Genomic DNA, 6528 nt, shown 5'->3' on the forward strand with positions numbered 1-6528 from the left:
GAGTGGCTGATTTGGGTGAATTTGATATCGATGGAAAGCTTATTCAATGTTCTACAAGAAAAAAGGTTGAAATTAGTAAAATTCCACTCGATTCAAAGTATTTCATACTTGGGAAGATATTCTTGAAACATTTTGACTCAGATTTTAGCTTTACCAAATACACTCTAAGGCTCAGACTGGAAGAGGATTTTGCGGGGTATTACATTATCTCCCCCTTGGGAAAATTCATCCTCAAATATCGCTTGATAGACTTAGAAGACTGCTCAACAGAAGTTACTTAAGAAATAGAAATATTTTAAGACATGCTTACGCAACTGGAATGACTGACATATCGAGTGCTTACACTGGACTTGCATATCTGACACATGAAATACTCGACTAAAGATACTCATAACTGAATTCTGATAATCACACATGCATATCTGATGCATGGACTGATAATTGGAATGATCTCATGAATGCATAGCTGACCACATCGATAAGCTGAACTATTTCTACAGAACATGCTTATCTAATGCATGAATGTCTAATAGAACTGACTAAACTGACTTTCAAAGGATAGACTGACAATGCAATGGGTCTATATCCAGATCTCAATAGATACTGGGTCTGTATCCAGATCTCAATAGATTAGGATGTACGTGAAGCCTCAAACATATAAAGATACTGGGTCTGTATCCAGATCTCAATATCCCAAGTAGACACTTCTACTAGAAGGTACATCCACTAAACCATAATTACATGAATCTTTCTAGTGCGCAACTGCCTAACATCACTATCCAAAATTAGCTCAAGCTCCTTCATGAAGGTCAACTGCTCATCCAACTGGACTGAGACCTATTTAAGTACATGAGATAAGTGAAGAAGGTATAACCGCAACATAGAGACATAGAAAAGCGAATTAAAAATAGCAAAATCTTAGGGGTAAGGATAAATCATAAACTACCTTACCAACTGTGCCAAGAATAATAGAACAATGGTTTGGTTGGAAAAATGTTTTAATTTGGCTTATAGAAGAGGTGTGTGTAGCAATGTCATGGAGGGTGTCGGTCCTGTAGGGATTAAAATTTGAAACTCATATTTGATGATGTGAGGTTTTTTCCTAGTGACCGTGTAGATAATGTCATCCTTTATATTTTTGGGGATGTACTAGTCATCCCAGTCTTTCTTCCCTGTTCATGAGACTTCACATACTGCGGCCCTTTCAGTAGGGGTAGATTAACTTACACAGCCTATGGGTGGTTTAGGACAGCAGATCTACATAGCCCAGGTAAAGTTTTTAAATATTATGCTAAACCCAATTCCTTTTTCCAGTATGGTAATATATTTATATTTATGGTTTATAGGAATATAGATGGTTTTACTTGGTTTTATAAATGTTATTATTTTATTCTTATCTTGAGTTCATGATAGAGTTCACCTGCTTACTCGTCTTTGAGCTGATGAATCCCCATAAGATGCAGAAATTGATCGTTCTACTCCACTTTTAACATTTAGACATTCGTGGGTCAACTTTGGATTGAAATGGCGAGCTTCCATCAATTTTAAAGGCTCTATTTCATGAATGTTATTTCATACATAGGATTATTTATGGATATTAGTTTTGGCTATGGTTGGGGGTATGCCCCAAGCAAATATTTATGTTTTTTTTGTTAGAGGCTTTTGTGAAACTACTATGGGATTTAATGGGCGGGATCGGTATTAGAGTCAGCCTTAGTATTGGCATTGGTATTAGGTTTGACCTCGTTAGACTAAATATTTCATTGTTCCATCGTATTTTATTTTGGGATTATATATTTTATTATGAATTAAACTTATTTAGTTATGGTTAGATCTATGGATTTATTTGGCTTTGTATGGTTACATGGTTTGTATGGGACGATCAGACTCGATTGGGTCATTATAGGTAATATACCTATCCCAGAGTGTATCGTTTTGATAGTTATGCTATTTCATTGGGTAATGGGGGCAGTCTTCGGTCCCGGACAGACTTATGACACCCATTATGACAAGGCCCTAGGACGGGTCATGTCAAGTTGGTATCAAAGATTTTGGTTCATGTTCAATTAAGATTCCACAAAGCCATGTCTAGTAGAGTCTCTTTTAAGGATGTGTAGCATGCCACACTTATAAGAGAGAGGCTCTTAGGAATTTAGGAATGTTTCACTTTCTTGGTATTCTATTTTAAAGTTTCTAGTCTAAGTCTTAGAATTCTACTCTAATCCTTGGTTGGTCACTTTTCAGATCATGCCCTGACGATCAGGAACACAAGGAAACTCTTCAATCCCATATGGGGATAATGTTGCTAGGGTATGTCCTACGTCTAGAGTTTGTATTCAATCTCAGTGTCTTATTATTCTATAGTTTCTCCAGTTGCTACTAGTCCTCCTCAGGGTAAGGTGACTAATATGGAATTTTTATAGTGTATTTATACTAGTGCTCAGTTGGTTGCTGCTCAAGCTGAACGAGATATATCTGGTGGGTTATCTACTGATGCCTCAAGGGTTGGTCAGTTTATGAAATTGAATTCTCCTACTTTGATTGGTGTTAAGTTGGAGGAGCATCCTCAGGGTTTCTTGGATGAAATGGAGAAGATATATAGCGTGATGCTGACTATAAATATGGAAAGTGTAAAATTTATAGCTTATTAGCTCTAGGATATTTCTACTAATGGTATGACGTGTGAGATAGTGATAGAGGTGATGCGGAGGAGTTGTCCTTATGGGATGTCTTTTCTGGATTATTTCTATCCTCAAGAGCCGAGAGAAGCGAAGATGGAGGCATTTGTTAATCTTAAGTAAGGGATAATATCTATCAAGGAATAGGTCTTGAAATCTCATTAGCTATCAAGGTAAGCTCCTTATTTGTTGGCTGACATGAGAACAAGGACATGAAAGTTTGCTTCTAGCCTATCTTGGGATTTGACCTCAGAAAGCAAAATTGCTTTGCTGATTAAGGATCTGGATATTTTGAGGTTAGTTGTCCACATGAAATAGGTGGAGGATGAAAAGAGAAAACAAGCAGATTTTAGAGATAAACAAGGTAAGAGAAATAAGTTATTTAACTAAGGAGGTGCTAGTCGCAAGGTTGTTGGGATGGTGATAAATGGCTAAAAAAGAAGTGGGATAACTTTGGTTCCTTCTCTACTAATAGTGCTCCTTACCCGAGAAAGTCGGGTGATAGGTATCAGCAAGGTGGTGATAATTTTTTGGAACAAGGTGCCCAATCTCAGGCGAGTGGGGGTCAGTCAGCTTTCTTATGCCTTTTTTATTTATTGTGTGGTTTTCTTCATTAGGGCAAATGTGATGAAGAAAGGGACCAATGTTTTAAATATGGCCAGCCAGGCCATATGCTCATGAATTATTTTGTTGGTAAGAGACCTTTGGAAGCAATTAATGCTCTGGTTTCTTCATCTTCTACTCCTATACCTAGTGGTGTAGCTTCGGTGTCTGCTCGTGCTTCTTGTAGAAGTAACTAGATAGAATAAGTTGTATACCATTGCATCTTGATAGGAATTTAAGGCATCACTTAATGTCGTTACTAGTACATTACAATTTGTTTCTCATGACTTGTATTGTCTACTTAATCTGGGTTCCACTTTTTCTTATGTTACCCTATATATGGTTGTATGTATTGGTTTGGATCCTGAGGTTGTTTCAGATCCTTTTTTTGTTTCTACATTGGTAGGGGACTCGATTATTGCTAAAAGAGTCTATAGGGGTTGTATGGTATCTTTTGGTGGAAGGCAAACTTTAGTAGATTTGTTTTAACTTAATATGTTGGATTTTTATTATTCTGGAGATGGATTGCTTATACTCTTTTTATGCATCCTTGGATTGTCAAACCTATAATATTGTCTTTAGGTTCCCTGGTGAATCAATTATAGAGTGGTAGGGTGGTTCCCTATCTCCTAGGAGTAGGTTTAGTTTTTATCTTAGAGCTTGAAGGTTACTCTCTAAAGTTTGTCTTTATCATTTGGTCCAGGTTAAATATTCTAAATCTAAAGGTCCCTTTTTACAATCAGTTTTAGTGGTAAATTAGTTTCCTAAGGTCTTTTCGGATGATCTTCCTAGTGTTCCTTCGTAAAGGGAAATAATATTTGGTATGGATTTTGAGTTTAGGGAACTCAAAAAGCAACTTAAGGATCTTTGAGATAGTGGGTTATTCATCCTAGTGTATCCCCATAGGGTGCACCAGTGTTGTTCATGCTCAAGAAAGATGGTTCCCTTTAGATATGCATTGACTATCGGTAGTTGTATAATGTAACGATTAAGAACAAGTATCATCTTCCCAGGGTGGATAACTTTTTTGATCAATTGTAAAGTGCCAAATTCTTTTCTAAGATAGATCTTTGGTCTGGGTATTATCTACTTAAAATTAGGGAGAAATATATCACTAAGATGGCTTTTCATACTCGGTATGGGCACTTTAATTCTTAGTGATGTCATTTGTTTTGACTAATTACTCAACGACATTTATGGACTTAATGAACAGGGTTTTTAGGCTGTTCTTAGCTCTATTTGTCATTATGTTTATTGATGACATTCAGGTTTATTCTAAAAGTAAGGTGGATCATGCTAATCACCTCTGTGTGCTATTTCTGACCTTGAAGAAATAGTAGTTGTATGCCGAGTTCTCTAAGTATGAGTTTTGGTTAAATACTATGACTTTTTTGTCATAATATTTCTATGGAGGGAATCATGGTAGATCCATAAAAGGTGGTTGTGGTTAAAAGATGGCCTATACCCACAACTCCATCTGCCATTCAGAGATTTTTGGGTTTGGCTTTTTATTATCGGGGGTGTCTGGAGAGATTTTTTATGATAGTCGCTTCTTTGACTAAAATGACTTAAATAAAGATGAAGTTTCTTGGTTGGATGTTTCTGAGGGGAGTTTTGAGAAGTTAAAAAATAAGCTGACTTTGGCTCTGGTTTTTACATTGACTGAGAGCAGTAAGGGGTTTATGGTTTACTATGATGCATCTAGGGTGGGACCTGGTTGTGTTTTGATGCAGCATAGGAAGCTTATTTTCCATGCTTCTAGGCAGTTGAAGGTACATAAAAGGAATTATCCTACTTATGATTTGGAGTTTTTGGAAGTGGTTTTTTCTTTGAAAAACTAGCGGCATTATCTGTACGTAGTGTACGTAGACATCTTTTCTAATCATAAGAGTCTACATTATGTATTCACTCATAAGTAGATAAATCTCAGGAAAAGGAGATGGTTGGAGCTTCTTAAATACTATGACATGAGTCTTAACTATCTCCTAGGTAAGCCTAACATGTTAGTTGATGCTCTTAGCAGATTTTCCATAGGGTGTTTGGCTTATAACGAGGAAGAAAATCAGGAATTGGTGAAAGATATTCACTGGTTTGCCAATATTGGAGTTTTTTTTAGACTCCAATAATAGTGGGGTGATGGTATAGGAAGTGGTTCGGTCGTCCCTTATTGTAGAGATTGAGGAGAAGTAAGTGCTAGATCCTATCTTGATAAAAATCAAGATTAATGTGGGTATGCAGAAAGTAATGGTGTTTGAGATTAGTCGCGACTATACTTTACGATACCAAGGTAGGTTGTGAAATCCTGATGCGACGAAGGATCTTAGTTGTGATAAATAAATCATGCAGTATTGTACATACCAACTCGATGAAGATGTATCATGATCTCAAGGAGATGTATTAGTCAAACGGTATGAAAAGGGATGTAGCTAATTTTATAGCCAAGTGGTTGGTGAGTCAACAAGTTAAAGTTGAGCTCATAAGAATGGTGGGTTGTATTAAGATAAATTTGCTCGAATGGAAATGGTTGGTAATCAATATGGATTTTGTGACCTATCTTCCGGTCTCAGGATAAATATGAATTGATTTCGGCCATTATGGATAGAATGAATAAGTCTGCTCACTTCTTGCTATTGAGGACTATCTTTTTGGTGGAGTATAATGCAAATTTATATCTTTACAAGATTATGAATCTGCAAGGGGTACCTATTTTGATTATCTCTGATCATGGTGTTCAGTTTTCACCTTATTTCTGGCACTCTTTTTAGAAGTAATTGGGTACTAAGGTGATTCTAAGTATAACTTTTCATCCTCAGATGGATGGGCAACCAGAAAGGACAATTCAGGCAGTAGAGGATATGCTTTAGGAATGTGTGGTTGGATTTGGTGGCAGCTGGGTTGAGCATCTACCTTCGGTAGAGTTTCCTTACAACAATCTCTATCATTCTAGTATTGGTATGGCCCCTGATGCATTGTATGGTTGAAGGTGTAGAGCTTAGTAAAGCAGATATTTTCGGTCCAAATTTGGTCTATCAGGCTATAAAAAAGGCAAAGGTTATTCGACATAGGCTTAAGGCTGCCCAATGTAGCCAAAAGTCCTATTTGGATGTAAGGCATCGAGACTTAGAGTTTGAGGTTGGGGATAACTTGTTCCTTAAGGTATCTCCCATGAAAAGAGTAATGCAGTTGACAAAAAGAGAAATATCAATCCCCAATATAATGGTTCTTATGCGGTTTGGTGAAGGGTTGG

The sequence above is a fragment of the Capsicum annuum genome, chromosome 7, assembly GCF_002878395.1.
Source record: "Capsicum annuum cultivar UCD-10X-F1 chromosome 7, UCD10Xv1.1, whole genome shotgun sequence".
Classification (NCBI taxonomy): Eukaryota; Viridiplantae; Streptophyta; class Magnoliopsida; order Solanales; family Solanaceae; genus Capsicum; species Capsicum annuum.